Below are 18023 nucleotides of genomic sequence, written 5' to 3'. Positions count from 1 at the left end.
GTGGAGCGCAGCGTCTGACAGCATATGAATGTCCAATGATCCGCGATGAATATTTAATGGGATCCTGCCTGCAACATCTCTGCTATAAACGATCATCGCGCCCCACGCATACACTCGGATTTCAGTCTTGCTACACAGACAACCTCGATTATACGCGCCACCGAAGAGTCCTCGGCGTACGAAACATCTCAACCGATGGCACTGAAGGACGAAAACTTTGTGGCTTTTCTTCACTTGATACGATTTGAACTCGGATAAATATTCCGCCGGAACTGATTCGCTCACGTTAAGGCCGGCCGGAGTTAAACGTTGAGTTATCTCGAGTTCGACGGTGTTCGGAATTCACGGGGAATCAAACGTTTGCAGATATTTGACGGCAGGTCCTCGTTAAGGTTGCAGGGAAACGGAGCGTGAACTGATTGTCAGAAATGGGAAAGAGCTAACTTCGGAGTTGGCTGTGACCTTCCAGAAACGCAGTTTTAGCCGTCTCGTTTCGGTAATAGATTTATTTTGGTCATTACATAACGATTAAGAAAAACCATGTTCTATAAATCTGGCTAGGAATTTGGTTTTCAGATTCGTGAGTTTGATTCTATGGTCGAATCAAAATGCGATTGTCGTTGGTTTAACCCTCCAAAAGTTTACAAATTTTGCACTCTTTCTTACATAACGATTAATAAAACAATATTCTATAAATCTGGCTAGGAATTTGGTTTTCAGATTCGTGAGTTTGATTCTATGGTCGAATCAAAATGTGATTGTCGTTGTTTTAACCCTTCAACAGTTTACCAATTTTGCACTTTTTCATTCGGTGATTCGCAAAACTCTCGTAATTTAGATTAGATAACTTTATTCATCCCGTATTCACGAAATTTCATATGCGTGCAATCTTTAGGTTTTAGACCAACGCTATCGTAGAAAACCATGTGAACATGTTTATCGGGAAATTTCATTTGCGTGCTATCTTTAGCTTTCAGACCAATGCTATCGTAGAAAACCATGTGAACATGTGAATCGGTTTTAAAGCAGAAAAAGTTTCCACATCTTTCACAAATAGAGATTACTGGGAGGGAGTTTTTTTTTTTTAAACATTTCAATCATAAGAATGAAAGAGTGTCCAAAACGGGTTTAAATTTCTGATCCTGCGGTATAAAAAGTGAAATCTTTTTGGTTATTCAGCGGAAATGTGTGCTGGAGTGCGTGCTAGGTAGCTATAAGAGGAAGCTAAAGGGATTTCTACAAGGAGAATGTCAAATGATCGGAGGACGTGGACGGGCATGAAAATTCAAGTCCTGCGTTGTTACGCACGAGCGGGAAAAAGACGGAGAGCCGCGCACGGTCCCCGAGCTGTAGTTGAACTTTTTTAATCATTAAGGTTGGAGGAAAAAAAATCTGTTGAAGTCATCTTGTGATATTTCAATACTTTTGCTGGGGAAATTAAATATGTCTGCCACGTTCCGTCTTGTATGAAGCACACGAGACGGAGTTTCATGTACCGGCGGCTTCTTCCAACGCGGGCGGGTGGCCTTCATATTTAACCTGGGAAAAATAAATGAGCACTCGTGTTTTATTACTCATTCTAGCATTAAAAATACATTATATTCTCAAAATATATATATCAGGCGGCTAGGCGGATGAGTGGTTAGCGTGTGGGCCTCGCAGTTCTGGGGGTTAGGGTTCAATCCCAGGGGGGCTGCACTGTGTGGAGTTTAAAGGTTCTCCCCGGGCTTGCGTGGGTTTTCTCTGGGTGCTCCCACATCCCAAAAACATGCAAGGTAGGCTAGTTGAAAAGTCTAAATTGCTCTTATCTGCGATTGGTTGTGCTTTGTCTCCTTGTGCCCTGTAATTGGCTGGCCACCAAAAGCTGAGATAGGCTCCAGCACCCCCAGCGACCCTTGTGCGGATAAGCGGTTCAGAAAAATGAATGATAATATGTATTTATAGTCCTAGGAATATAAAGAATGAGGCAGATCTGGAAAAAGTACTGACATCATACTCAAGTAATATATATATATATATTTTATATAATATATATTTATTTAAGTAATTGATAGACATTCATTCATTTTAAAGTGTTAAGGGCGGAAGTACTCAGCCACATTTATCAACGCCAATGACACCGAACAATTTAAATCGAGTCGTTGAGGAGAATGTCATTCTTGGAACGTTTCGATTATGGTTGCCAGATTCTGAATGTCGGAAGGATGTGAAAAGAGTGGATAAAATGAACAGAGAAAGGACTAGTTTTGAACATTTGACTCCGTATTCAGACATTTGTGTCTTGGCGCCAGTGCAGCTGTGAGGCAGAAGTACGATAGGAGTCGGTCGCCGCTACGTGCGAAACAAAAGAGTGGAAGTCAGCCCTGCAAAAGGCCCAGTTTTGCCGCAAATCTGGGCCATTATAGATTAACGAGCGCGAGACAGCGCTTTTCCCCGCAATTGTTAATCCCCAGCACCACCTTAGCAACATCACTCACTCAAGTTGATTCTCCTCATTTCCTTCCTCGCAAGACGCCTTCTCTAGCCCAACTTTAATTAGTTTCAGTGTTCGCCGCGGGAAAAAGTTGGCGCTCCTTCGGCGATAAAACACGAGCTGCCACCGAGCTTAGTCGGGGTTAAAAGAGTTTAGGTCGAGTGCGGACTCCCGAGACCTTTTGATCAAGCCGGAGAGGAAAGTAATGAGAAGGAAATGAAAGTCGTGGCGGAGGGAAGAAAGGATTAAGAAGACGCAAAGTCAAACCTTGGCGTCTTTGTTCAACGCGCTTCATATTCTCTCTAATGTTGGAAATAATGGTTTTCTGGAGTTTTTGTTTTTGCGACCCAGTGTAGAATATAATCGATATCTTAACAGGCGAGTGTTTAGCGCGCCGGCCTCGCGGTTCTGGGATCGTGGGTTCGATACCTGGTGGGTCCTCACCGTGTAGGCCTCCCGTGCGGACAACTAGTTTCGCCATCCGATAAAATGATGCAGCATTTACTGATTTTTCTCACCCTGGAGGTCGCAGCCAGACAAAACCAACATTTTCTAACGTAAAGTTCCGAAAACCACAATTTTTTCCGATGAAGCCTTCCGAAAAATGCATTTTTTTTCCGATGAAGCCTTCCGAAAACCACCATTTTTTCAGATGAAGCCTTCCGAAAACCACAATTTTTTCCGATGTAGCCTTCCGAAAACCACCATTTTTTCCCATGAAGCCCTCCGAAAACCGCAATTTTTTCCGATGAAGCCTTCCGAAAACCACCATTTATTTCCGATGAAGCCTTCCGAAAACAACCATTTTATTTCCGACGAAGCCTTCCGAAAACCACCATTTTATTTCCGACGAATCCTTCCGAAACCACCATTTTTTTCCCGATGAAGCTTTCCAAAAACCACAATTTTTTTCCCATGAAGCGTTCCATAAAACCAAAATTTTTTCCGATGTAGCCTTCCGAAAAGCGCAAATTTTTCCGCTTTCGTCGTGTGGGCAGAACGCCGTTAGAGACTTTCTTCTCCTCTCCGTTCTCCTCCCTCAGAGTGTCACTTGAAATGCGACAGCTTGTATTTGTTGATTAGGAATTACCACGACAACAGACAAATGAAATCTACCAGTGAGCGATGCATCATCAATCTCGATTATTTTGTTCAAGCTCTGCGGGCTAGTCAGACAGCATTTACAGATACCATTCGCCCGTGTTTCTACACACATTTATCACATTATTTTTGGTCGATCACAAAATGCCCCATCTGTCGTGAAATAGCTTTATAGGACGATGACGAAGTTAGATAGGGGTAATCATTCTGGGCTTTCATTTACGGTAAAAGGACGAGCGAATGGGGAAGGGCATCGTTTAAATCTAAATTTCCTTTTTGGGCTTTTGTTTTTGAATCCTCACTGATGAAAGCTTGCTTTAAAACATTTTTTTTGCATTAATAGCTCTCTCAGTTGTTTCTGTAGGAATGAAATGAGAGCATAGTTTTAATTATGAGTGCTTGTGAACACCGTAATGATGTTATGGTCCAATCTTTTCACTTTTTGAGGACTTTGAGTTTTGTGAAATAGTCGGTTGTATTGCTTAATAACGCCTGGCGGAAAGGAAATGTTGGAAATTTTATCAAATGAAGCTGTGAACAATTGCTATTTATTCGGGTCTGGACAACCACGGGGGAAATTTTGGGTGTGTTTGAAAGGACAGAAAACTCCAAAAGCATCTTTAATGAACAAAAGTGGCTTCAAAAATGTGACAAAATTGTTAAGTTGTATTCAGATGCTGATTGTAAAATGGCTAATAAATGTAACTATCGCTTTGAAGACATGCGCTTGTAAACTGAAACCTTTCTTTATTTTCCTACATATTTATCTTCACATTTCAAAGACCAATAAAATGAACAGAACTTTTGTCTTTCAATCATAATGTTTCAATGCTGTTGCAGGGTGACAGAATTTATTTTAATAATCACTTGCTACTGCTAATGGCATGAAAACAACCTCTTAGGTCACTCTTGCAGACCGGCTGCCAAAGAAATACAATTAAAAGACCTATCAAATGTCATGTCTGGTGATGGTAAGAAAAAAACACACAAAACATGATCGGGAAAAATACATTTGAGCATTTTCCCATTTTTAGTCAGAGCCCAATTGTAAGATTGATTAGCCCAACGATCGTAAACAAGAAAAATCTGGCGCTATATTCCGTGTTTTGGTTAAAATTTAGGGATCGGTGCAAAGTTTTCTACAAACTTAATGGCTGAATTTATGGTAACATCTAAAAAACTCAATGACAGGATAGATCTTAAAAAAAAACTAATTAATACGATCACTATTGTCTCAAGTGGACCAACTCGAGTTACTTCTTGAATATTATAAATCAACCTGCCTTTATAGATCTAAAAAATGACTGTATTTTAAAACAGCAATCCAAGATGCAACAAACAGGAGCCTTTTTTTTTAAAATCCCAATAGCACAATGCCAATCCTATTATTTAAATCTGTGTTGTTTTATGATGACAATGTGTTAAATGAGCATATTTCATCGGACTGCTGCTCTGCTGTTGAGACAATCATCGACTATTGTCACCATCACAATTTGCGTGATTGAGAATGTGTTCGTCGCACACGACGTGGACGATGCGCCCACGGTTCAGTGGCACAAAGACAGCCCGCCTAGTTTTGGAGATTTCTAATAAGTAGATAGCAATCTGTCATATTCAAAGTGACAGTTAATTAGTTGCGCAATGAAATACACACACACACACACACACACACACACACATAGACGTTGCTGGAAGGGATACGACAATGAAGCGTACAGCCTCTTAAGAGTCTCATAGAATCGTGTCGTTAATGAACTCCACTCTGCCACGTGATAGATTAAATAAATCACGTTGTCACTTCGCACAGGCCTTGAAATGGTGGGTATCGTTGGTGTAGACCAATGTTTTGTCATTGAGAAGGTTCTTTTAAATTGTATGTTTGAAAAGTCTATACCGGATGGAGCCTGAATTTGAACCTAAAAAATGGCGGAGCAACTATAAACGTGTTCGTGCATCCTTAATTCAGCTGACAGTATTTTTATTTTACTCATTCGGTGTCAAAGATTTAGACATTTTTACTAGCCAACCATTCATAGGCAATTTTTACATCTTTGCCATGTTTTCGAAGTGTCTTGTCTAGTACTTTGAATTCCAAAATTGTATACATGGTTAAAAAAAAAAGTAAATTACCAAGAAGGTTCTTTTAAATGGTATGTTTGAAAAGTCTATACCGGACGGAGCCTGAATTTGAACCTAAAAAATGGCGGAGCAACTATAAACGTGTTCGTGCATCCTTAATTCAGCTGACAGTATTTTTATTTTACTCGTTTGGTGTCAAAGATTTAGACATTTTTACTAGCCAACCATTCATAGGCAATTTTTACATCTTTGCAATGTTTTCGAAGTGTCTTGTCTAGTACTTTGAATTCCAAAATTGAATACTTTGTTAAAAAAAAGTAAATTACCAATCGTCAGTACTGTAAAAGTCAACGTGTAGCATAATTAAGATGAAGATGTTGTTGGAGAAATACTGGTTTGCACCAGATTTGCCCCCTTGTCCAAGAAAAATGGAGTTACCCAAAGTGGACATTCTGTGTAATAAAATTCTTCATATATTGCATAAACGGAAAGTGTCTGGCTTCCATCATGTCACCTGAGAACGGTTTTAAATCATGGAGAAAAAAAATGTCACCCTTAATATTCATCATTTTTCTGCTGATATATAATAAGCAGGCTTTTTTTCGCCTTTGTCAGCGGAAAGTAAATCTAGCATGAGCCATTTTTATGCTAAATGAACCCGTGTCGGTGATGCTTCAAGGTAAAAAATAAAATAAAAAAATTATATATTCATATAGACCCAGCCAAACATGGATGGATAACAATGATATCAATTTACTGCTAATGCTTCACAGGTGAGCGAATCAAAACGGGAGCTCAAGGTGCGAGCGTGGACGGAGACGAGCGTCGAATGCCAATGGGGAGGAGCCCGAATTGACTTCATCTTTGTCAAACGAGGAGCACGCCAAAAAGAACAAGTATGTGAATTCAATCATTTCAATGACAGGCAAATCCATGGTTTGTGTGTTTTGTTTTTGCACGGGCAAAGAAAAGGGCAGCCCATCCTATTTCTTGTGTTCAACTTTCGAGCAAAACAAAAGTGGCTGACCTTTAGCGAACATGTTTTGGTTCATCTTCCAAATCCCACTTTTCACGGAAATCGACACAAAAAGCCTGACATCCAAACACAATGCGACACACATCAGACAGCTCTTTCCAAATAGTCTACTAATAAACATAATGCATTCCATTCCCTATAACACTGGTGTCAAAGTGGCGGCCCGGGGCCAAATCTGGCCCGCCGCATCATTTTGTGCGGCCAGAGAAAGTAAATCAGTGCCGACTTTCTGTTTTAGGATCAAATTAAAATGAAAATTATAGATATATATTATATTTCCTGATTTTCCCCCTTTTAAATCAATAATTGTATTTTTTTTAATCCATTTTTTCTGTGTTTTAGTTCAAAAATCATTTCGTAAAATCTAAAAATATAGAAAAATATTTTCTGTTTTCCACTATAATATGGAACATAATGATTAAAAGAGATTTTCCTTTACTAAGAAAAAAAAGCTCAAATAAACATTGTTTTAGATCTATAAAAAAATGGAACAGTTAGGGCTTTTGATCCAGTTCTTTTAATCCATTTATTAAAAAAAATATCTAAATATTATATGTAAAATGGTCCGGCCCACATCAAATCGAGTTGACGTTAATGCGGCCCGCGAAGCAACCCGAGTCTGACACCCTTGCCCTATAACAAGACATAAAAAATGCATACGTCTTCTCAGGTCATACTTTCCCATAGACCTGAGGCTATTGATTATTAAAAAAAGGAAAAAAAGTGAATGTCCAGCAGTGTGTGGTGTTCCTATCTGCCACGTCACGCTCGAGTCTCCTCCGGTAATGCCTCAGTGGATGCGCGTTCCCCTTGAGAAGCACTGACAGGTCATCTTTTCCAAACAGCCACTTTAGTGTCACTTGGAAATCAATGGCCGAGGGCGCCGCATTCACGGCACCCTCTGAAACTTCTTGTTCATCAGTGTCAGTCCAGCTGAGCGGCCAGCCTCTTCCTATTAACTTGGAAAAGGAGGCAGCTTGTGCTTTTGTTTTCTTTGGCTTTGGCTTTTAATTTCCCCAAGGATCAACATTTTGCACTCATTCACACCGCAAAATTAGATGCTTTTGTTTCATCCATTTTTTGTGTACATTTTACACACAAATTGTGGAGGATTTAGAGTAGTAAATATATGTATATATATTTTTTTACAAATCTCAACGCTTTTCCCGACAATTCCATGTCTCCCCCAAAAAATACATTTGTCAACATATTCCGTTTTAACATTTCAAGACAATTTGTCACGTTTCCAATACATCTGACGTTCTCAAATTTAGGAAAGTTTTCCATATTGCATCAAACTTTTCAAAACTCAACTGCTCATTCAGGACATTTTAGGAAAATAATCTTTTTTTTTTAAATGTCACAATTCTTTCCCTATTGCTTAGAATGCCACATTTATCAAGTTTTTATTTCGCGATAAATATACACTCACTTTCCGCCATTTTTTGAACATGCTAATGGGCATCATTACATCGATTATTTTTTGGGGGGCCATTTGCATCGTTAGAGATTTGTATGAGTCGTGATGGCATTATTTTTTGAATCCTCTTTTGAGCAGATTCTATCATTTAATTAGCGATGGCGAGACTTTTTGCGTGACGCTGTTCTCGGCCGGCGGGCCATCGGCTCCCCTGTCCCGACAGTTTTTCCACTCGGCTTGTCCGTCTGTCACTTAGCTCTCCTGCCCAAGGCCGTCTTGTCAGAGCGTTATTGGAAAGCGCCGCTGCTAGCTCACTCATTAACGCTGTCCATTTTCACCCAGCGAGATGTATGACCTCAAAGACGCCGTACTGCATATATTCCTGCAGAATTGCTCATCTGCTGCATTCCACGAAATAGCTTGCTTTTTTTTCCCCAATCCTACATTTGACATGACTGATGCGAATATAGCAGTTTTTACCACGCCTCACATATCTTTACACCTCATTGGTTAATACGTCTGTTATATAAAAGGTGCTGTTGGTTGATGTAACATACGATAACTACTAAAAAAATGAGTTTTTATTGTGATCCTTTTTCACTTGGCGGCTTCACTACATGGTGGATTTTTTTCTGAAGTGTAAAAATACTTTGCAGTTTTTAAATTATCGCGGCCATGTTTGTTCTATAATATACGTGATATTCGAGGGATTACTGTAGCAGTATTTATCAGGGCCATGTGTGTGGGAGAGAGACCAAAATAAGGGTTGGCTAGCTTATTTAGAAATGTTCAAATTGTGCAAAGGTTCTCAAGATTGTACAGTTGTAAATGATAGGAAAGAAATCATGAGATTGAATTGTCAAAAGGAATTCTGGGGAGCTTGTTTATTTCTCCAGCATTTTGTTTAAAAGCCCCAGTTTAATCATTTTCAATTTTGCACTGAATTTGGTGGGTATTTCAAACATAACAGGATTCCCATGAATGTCAAAAATGGAACAGGACGTTAGCGATTTTGGTTTGATTGAACTGCAGGCTTTTTACTTTGTCGCAATGTTCAAAAAAAATATGCCCAGACACGAGTTTCACTGTTGGACACAAAATAGTTTGGTTTATCAATCATAAGAAGATTCAGAAAAAGTCTCAACAAGTGGGAAATGTAATCAAAATTAGGTCATTTGGGTTCAATGTCAGTTTCTTCTTCAACGTCTTCTTTAGTTCAATCAGGGCAGATTGTAAGATCCGTCAAAACCTCAGAGAAATTAAAAAAAACTCGGATTATTGGTAAACATGCAGAAAGTTTCAGGTCAAGGTTAGTCTTCAGACCCTTATGAATAAATGATTTATAGCTTTTAGAGGTGCCAGACGGGCTACATGGAAAAGAAACCCACTGTCATTTTCTCTTTGACCTCTCACTATATTAAGGTCCACCAAAACAAAATAACAGGATATAATCTGACAAAGCTTTGTATGTAAATCTCATTGATAGATTGTACTGTTTTTACAATATAGCGGTGGTGTGTGTGGGTATGTGTGCGCCTCCACCAAAACACCTCAGTAGGACGTGGACGTGAAATAAAAAGACTGTAGGCGTCGTAAATAAAATGTTGATACGGTGAGTGCTTTAAGAGAAAAAGAATAAAAGTAACTCGATTTGACACATTATGTAAATAAAGAGCAATCCAAGTGGTGCGCAAATGGCAATGCCTCACTTGATCAAGCATCTGTTGTTCTTGGAATAGAAGAACAGAAAATTTTGGCCGCGTAATTGCTACGGGTAACGCGTTGTGCCCACACTGGGTAGCATTCCAGCTGCTGACTCCTTGCAACAAATTGACACAAAGACGAACAGACGGCTTTGCGAGATGAGTTTAAAGCTCCTTCTCACCAGCTGGAACCGTCTTGTCAACTCACTTCATGTATTTATCCTCTTTGTGATAATAATCTTTGTCATCTTTAAACGAGTCAAATTAAACACCGATGCTAATTGACTTCAGCTAGACTTCTTTTTATCGTCGTGTACGGAGTTATCCGTTAAAAAATGAGGCTCCCACTAGATGTCAAACCCAAAATGGTTAAGGCAAAAATCGTAAATTTGAACACAGCCAAATGACGCCTCCCTGAAAGGACTCGAAATCAGCAAATTACAGAATAATTTAATGTATTGACAGGATTTCAATGCAGAAACCACGTGAGCAAGTGTTACAGTGCCGGCTCATTAACATTCCACTCGCGCGCGTTTGTAGCCTTGGTCGTCAATACGAGGTTAGGCTAACAAATGCTACTAATTCGAGTCTTTATACCTGCAAAGAAATGTGTACCGCCTGAGCTTCTGCTTTAACAATCATGAAAAAAATGTGCAAATATTGAGCAGGTTTTCATGCCGTTCGAGTTGCTGAGTCCTAAGAATATGAAATAAATACTTATTTATTAATAGAAGCAGTCAGCCCTAAGACACTCAGTGCCCTCTAGTGTCTCGTGCGCACAGATTTACGGATAAAAACACACCAATCATAGTAAAAGGATCATCGCTACGGATTTTTGCTGTCTATCGGTGCCCAATAACAACTGGGAAACAGGTCGGAGGCTTTGTTTTGATTCCTTTTGACAGAAGTGCTCTATGTGAAATAGTTTGTTTTTAAAGCGCTTTAATTGTTGTCCGTTTGGTTAACACTTTTCTAGCTTTAGGGAGGAATTTGTTGTCTTTTGAGTTCAGGAATTAGTTTTTGGGACTTAATACATGACAAAAAATGCTTTGGGAGTGAGGTGGAAATTTTTGACTTATGACTAATATTCATCGGAAAAGACTAGCGCTTGCGCAGAGAAAATTCTGAGTGAATGTGTGTAAGAATTTTGACATTCAGGAATCTTAATTAAAAGCCGGAGTGTGCAAAAGTACTAAGTTTTGGAATATGAACCCCACTCGACTATAAAACTCAGGCTTCAAAATCAGGCGATAAAGTATCGACTAATAGCCTATATATCAATTTGGGTTCAAGTACAAACACTTGTATGTAAATGAATTTAAGAACAAAAGTAAGTACCATATAATTTCAAAAATAGTTTATGATTAACTGATAGTTTTTGTTTTGTTGTGTATTTTTAATTTTTGTACCGGGACATCAAGATAAAGCTAGACCATGCACTTTTTGACCTGACTGGGTCTCGGCCTCCAGGACAGCCAGTGTCACCGTAAAAGTCTCAAAGTCTTGTCCGTGATAAAGCAGCACATGTCAAGCCTCCAAACTGGAGCATTTATTTATTCAGAGCTCCGCCGGCATCCTCAAATGTCCCCGTCTCTCTGCGTCAAGCTCAAAAGAGACTCGGGCGGGGGTCCCGTGATGTGGAGCAGAATGCTGATGTCGGCTTGCTCGCTGTAATCCCAGTAGTTTAGCATGCGGCTTGGCTTTTCACTATCTTTGGTGATAGCTGCAAATCTTTCTGGACTTCTATTTCCTGTCCGTCTTATTGTGTCCTTCAATGTTGAGATATTTGGAATGACGAGGCTTTGGTTTGGACTAGATATTTACTAGCTTTAGTCTTATAAAGTTTAGGTAGGAACTCTGATAGAAGTCATTTGTAAACAATGGCCATGCTTAAAATTGCATTCATTGATTTTGAGGCCAATCGGTGTGTAATTGTTCTTGTTTCAATGAGTATTTTCGGTACACGGTCAATTGGTCGCCGGTCTTTTGGTTGCTGATCTTTTGGTCGCCGGTCTTTTGGTCGCCCGGAAGGTAAGTGATAATTACCATTTAAATAGTTGCTTAAATTCCCTAAATACAAACTGTGAATTACTATTTAGTCATACTTAATGCCCTAGTAATTATTAGGCTTAAGAAAAGCTCCAAATTTCCCGGACTTTTATTGTTTTTTTGTTGGAGAACTTGTTAAGACCCTGACTGACGTAGCTTCTTAAAGGGACAACGCATGTACATACAAACTCTTCTACACTCACACGTTGGCTCAGTGAAACTGCTCATGGCCATTGTTGCCTTTTATTCATGCGTAGACCGTCTTGTTTTACCTTGTTTTGGTCGCCGGTCTTTTGGTCGTCGGTCTTTTGGTCCCCGGTCTTTTGGTCGCCCGTTGTCACGGTCGGGGCGACCAAAAGACCGCGACCAAAAGACGGGCGACCAAAAGACGGCGACCAAAAGACCGGCGACCAATCGACGGCACACAGTATTTTCATTCTATATTTTGTCCAGTGTGCGGATTCTTAATTTGACTTGAAGTGAATCAGATTATATAAAAAAGGGTGTATTTTTCTTTCGTCAGAACTTTATTACATTGTTCATCATTCGTTTTTTCAATCGTGTGAACAATTCCTGATATATTTTGAATTGAACTTGATGCCGTTTTATCCTTCAAGGCCGATAATAGCCCCCGAGTGACCAATTTAGAAGAAGAATTTGTTTGCGAGGTCCGTGGCTAAAGCCCCACCACACTAATTTCACCCACACTATATTTATCTCTTCGGCCTTTTGGCCTTGGCATCAGTATGCAAACGCCGGGTAGAGGACGGCTAAAGTTGACGGAGTGCTCAATAAATATTCAATTTACAGCGGCATGAAGGCGTAATCAGACCTCCTGCATATTGCGTTGGGAGTGAAGGTACGCAAGGTAGGGGGCGGAAATGCGATTATTTATTCCATATTAAAAAAACAAAAAACAAACAAACAATCCCACGTCTTTGCGATCAAGACGATATGAATTCCTTCTGCCTCCTCCCATTGTACTCATTTCGAATAAAGACGTCTGAGCCACTGAAGAGAAGTAATTAAACATTTTCCTTTTTAGTTTTGCAAAGTTATTCATGGGAGTTGACAGGAAGTGAAGTCAGCTGAATGCAAATGACCTCTCGCACCGCAAGTAGTTTTCCACATCAACGCAATTGCACACCAGTGAATTCAAAAGAAAGATTCATTACAAAGGTTTTATTCCTTTGTTCATTTTCCATCAGTACGTATATAAGCACGGGGAATCTTGATATGGTTGCCAGCCAATCAAAGGCCACCATGAGAGGGGGCAATTTAGGGTGGTCAAGCAGCTAAGTTTTTGGGATGTGGGAGGAAAGTGGTGTACCTCGAGAAAACCCACAAAGGTCGGAAACCGATGCGGATTGAACCCTCAATCTCCGAACTGTATGGTGGAAAACTCCAGTTTCAACGATAAATTTCGGCGTCCCCCTTTTCGTATCTTTGAAGAGATCAAATCTTTACAGAGGGGAGAACAGGCATTTTAGGAACAAGCCTGAAGACAGTAACAGAACAGCGATAAATGAATATGTATGGTTAAACAGAATTATATGAAAATGAATAAATCAAACGCAAAGAACAAATATGTGTAGTTGTACTACGTGGGAATAAATGGGAATATATCTACAGCCTCAAGGCTGAAACAAGGGGGAAAAATCATTGTATTTAATAAATAATAATGAATTCCATTACGATGAGAGGCACTGCTCAAGAGGAGCCAGATGAGGTGGTTTGGGAAAATTATGGGATGCATGTATGTATAGATTGATCAGTTGTACACAAATTTCCATCTATCGTAAAGCCAAATGAAAGAGAAACAAATCAAAAAACATGTTTTAAGTTTCTGCGCTTTCTTATTTACAGCAAAGGGAGGAAATCGGTAAAAAGTAAACAACATGCTACTTTTAAATGAACGAAGCTACTTTGATAATAAAGTAATTTACCTAAATAACCTTTGGAGGAGTAATCCGCCATTGAATTTCATTTCATGTCATCTGTGACAATCCTGCTTATTGACAATATTAAACGTATTTGAGGGGGTCAATTACAAAGTCGATGGAGGGTTGCTTTGCATCAGGACAAATATTGTTGGAAGTGGAAAAGCTCAATTAGCTTCCCTCTCCGTCCGTCCAAGCAAAGAAAGAGCAGGCTAAAATGTGCCTTGATGTCAGCTTTGTCATTTTAATATGTTTACAGTGCTGTTAAACACTCGGGCTTTGCATTCAATTAGCCCTCGTTTGAACTCCATCATCGTCATTTCGGGGTGCTTTGCCGGAGTTGCAGACAGCCAGCGAACCGCCCGGGGCCCGGCTAATTGACTTGATTGGATCACGCACAGCCAAAAAGGTGATTAATAAATACAATCTCATTAAGCCCGTAATGAAATAGTCATTGTTGGAGTGAAACGGATGGAAAAGATTGCTCTGCGTTCATAATAGTACACTTGTTTGAATCCCTTTTCTATTTAGGTTGGCTATTATTTATGACGCTTTTGTCCTCTTAAGTACAAGATGATAATAGCCTCTCAACCTCAGAGAATCGAAAAAAGTGAAACTACATTTACAGTCATAATATTTATTAATAATCGAAAAATATTCTGTATGTCAATCATGACTCCCAAGATACACCGTGTAAATTAAACCTACAATTTTCAGATTTCTGTCGGATAAATCGATAAAAAGGAATTGTTGACTGCAACGTTTCATCTCGTCATATTTCCTTCCATTTTTTAAAATGATAATTCACATTTTATGAAGATGAATTGAATTGAATGCTTTAATTGTCATTATGCAGCTATAATGAGATTTAAACCTTCACCACAAAGTAACAAAACATAAAAACAACAAACAGTCAAATAAATAATCAAAGCATACTTCAAGGACAGATGACATCTTGAAAACCACCTAAATTCAGTCTCTCGAATCTCAAGGTATATTGATGTCGGAACCCAAAATGTGCAAAACTGCACTCAGTTGAAAGCTCCACGTATCCCCAAATGAAGAGAATCCTACTTCCAAAGAAAAACATTGATTCCGGCCTCGTATAAAGTGCATCTGGTGCCTAAAAGCAAGTTAAAAGAGAGGAGAGAAAATTCATCCGTCACCTTGAAGGAGGTCGGCGCTCTATCGCAAAACACAGCAGACGGAAAGGCGGAATTTCTCATTATCACCAAAACATTCAAAGTCACACACACACACACAACACTTACACACACATACTCACGTCCCAGTGGTCCGTCAATGTCATTTTGGCATTTTAAACTTCATCTACTCATTTGAAATGTGCCCCTCTGTCCCTCTTCTGGCGCCGTGACAGACGCAGGTGGGCCCGTTGATCCGAGGTGACAGGTGGCCCCGGAGCCGCTTGGCTCGGCGCCACCCTCAGGAACAACTAGGAACAATTGGCTCTCTGGTGGCGGGGTGGATCGTTTTCTACGATGTGTCGCCAAATCATTTGCAAAGGTAAAAAAGAAGACTTTTGGTCTTTGCCACACATGAAATCGGACGTGTGATGGGAACATTTTGGGGTGTTGATTGCTTTGTCTCACATTCTGCTGTGATTTAAGTTCCACAGACCAGAAATGTTGCCTTGTTGGTGGTCGCCATTGCCAATTTGAAATGTCAATGTCCACTAAATGCGCTTGCAAAATTGCAATGTGAAAAGGAAGCACGCCAAATGCAATTGGTCCAGATAAAAAAAAATCAAACTACGGATTTCATGGTGTGAATACACAAAAGTATGTTGATAACATAAAGACAAGGCATTATTATTTGTCTAACATAAACCTTAGGTTTGTAATTTTAATGCCCGATTCATTTAATTCTAATACAACCGAGAATTAGTTTTACAGACTAACCCTAAACACATCTTCATTTTTTCCCCTCCTTCTTATAAAATGAGACTTTCCCATTCATTAGCTTATTGTAAATGGGAGTGAAATCTATCTTAATGAGTCTTGGTGTTACATTTCCAGACTAAAACAAGTGCAGTAGTGCAGTAGTGAATGTGCAGCGGTTTTACAGTATAAAAGAGGCCCGCAGGGGTCAACCACTTTACACAAAGCGTTACATACACCTCCCCTCCATCTGGTCTGCTGTGCAAATTGCCAAAACGCAGACAACTGTGAGCACCTTTGTGACTGGAGCTTTGCCATCTGCACCTGCTAATGGGGATAGGGTGGGAGGCAATGTCGTGATAAAAAACGGCGCCGTGCAACTTGACAGCGTCCTCCTGACAGACCCAAAGACAAAAACATACATGCACACACACCCACACACACAGCTTCTTATACAAGTCCTGCGGTTTAGGCTTAGATCGTATGTTTTTTTTCTTCTGCAAGAAAAGTGAGCTACAACGCACATTTGCTCCAGGTTGCTGTCTTTTTCCGCATTTAAAAGGAATGGGAGGAGCCGTTTTGATTGGTGGCGAATTGGACAGCAGCCAAGGGCAGTGTTCTTGATGACAAGTCGGGGAAAATAATTCGTTTTTGTTTTTATGTTTTTTTTTCTGGGGGATACATTAAAGAAGAACAATATCCTGCTGTAATCTACATAGTATGGGAATGTTATTTAGTTTTAATGAGATATGTGAGGGTGACAAAAAGCTCCTCAAGCCTCGGGGAATTTTCCTTGATCATTGGCATCCATTTGTGACATCTTCAGATGCAGCATTAATCTCTAAACACAGATTAGCGTGACATGTTTTGACGGTATTGCTGGCAAGTGAAAGCTGAGTTGAGGTTATCTAGTAAAGCCAAGACGTTAATAACGGGGCGCCATCAAAAGGCCTGTTTACAAAGTGATGAAAAGCTGAATGGCTTAGGAAGGACAAATCGGAATCTCCCAAAGCACCACTGACAATGTGCGCTCGTAATTGACAGTTTTGTCTGGTGGAGACGCGTGTTTGAAGATTTGGTCCAACTTCTTAACACACACTTACTTTTTTTGACTACAAACAACTGCCAGTAATATCATTGACGGCAAGAGTCACTCAAAAAAATGACAACCTCAAAGATGCCAAATACTCATTACTGAAAATTGTCTTTTTGGATTTGGATTGGATTTTTTTTTTTATGTAAAAAGCCCCATTTTCATCTTTCGTGGATTGATTGCAAGCCAAATAAACAATATTAGAGAGTTATTCCTCTGCTTCATTGACTTCAAAACAACTGCCAGTAAATATGATCCTTATTATTATTATTTGTAACGACATTTTGACCACCCCAACCCAAACTAGCAAACTATGATCATAATTTTTTTCAACGATGATTAAATCCAATGCTTGTTAGCCATGGGTAACATAAGTTTCTGTTTTTTGGGGGGTGACAAAACATGACCCCCTTATATAAGAATAGCCGCTGGATGACTGTTATGACTCATCTGAACACATCATAACCACCTATAACTTCAAATGAAACATATTGCCAAGCCATAGCGTCCAGAATTTTTAAAATGTCAGATTTCCGTCTATATAACGGCAAATTTTGGCCATTCAGACCACATAGTACAATTTTATTAGCAAATATTGCTGCCGCTTCAGGAACCAAAATGCTGACAATACCTGTGTAGTTTAAGACATGGTGTGTTTGTGTGTGTGTAGAGAAGAGGGTGAAATCCCCCAGATTGAACTATTGAAGTACCTCGTGCACATGAGTGAGCTAAGCCCACCGAGCTGGTCCCAATACTCGTCCGCTATTGGCAGCCGTGGTACTTGCGTGAAGCAAGCGTGACCACAAGGCTCGTCACTTTGCCTGTCAAATTGCTTTCACCTCTACCTGTCAGCCAAGACCAGACGGTCCCGCCTGACCCACGTGTCAAGCAACACGACATGCAGATTATAGCGGCGCATGACTAGCAGCCCCGAAGGTTGTGCTACTGGAGATTTTTAGCTCGCCAATTAGTACGCCCGCAAGACGAGATTCCCGAGGCATCACTACCATGATGTGCATGACGCACGCTTTGCCTACTATCGCTCATACTTTGATGATCATTAAGAATGATTATTATATAGTATAATTGTCCACTTTACCAAAAGCCATGTATATTTTGTTTGTTTGTTTGTCAGCTCTTTGTTTAAAGCCAGAATTTGAGGTACAATGATAAGAAAGAGACTCGTTTAAAATAATATTCAAACCCTCAGTTCATCATAACGCAAAGACAT

The 18023-nt window shown here is 39.8% G+C and overlaps 1 protein-coding gene across 6 annotated transcripts in view; it reads left to right on the top strand.

Annotated features, from left to right (window-relative positions):
- The window catches only part of slc39a10 (solute carrier family 39 member 10), a 137827-nt gene that overhangs the window by 74381 nt on the left and 45423 nt on the right, over positions 1-18023 (top strand). For all 6 annotated transcript variants that reach the window (XM_077617480.1, XM_077617483.1, XM_077617479.1 and 3 more), the window contains one exon: positions 6427-6549. The gene's annotated coding sequence lies outside the window, so the exon portion shown is untranslated. The remainder of the gene's footprint in view (positions 1-6426; positions 6550-18023) is intronic.

The sequence above is a fragment of the Stigmatopora argus genome, chromosome 13 (genome assembly GCF_051989625.1).
Source record: "Stigmatopora argus isolate UIUO_Sarg chromosome 13, RoL_Sarg_1.0, whole genome shotgun sequence".
NCBI classification, from domain to species: Eukaryota; Metazoa; Chordata; class Actinopteri; order Syngnathiformes; family Syngnathidae; genus Stigmatopora; species Stigmatopora argus.
The sequence above is the reverse complement of the archived record's forward strand: the minus strand, read 5'-3'. Positions and strand labels throughout refer to the sequence as shown.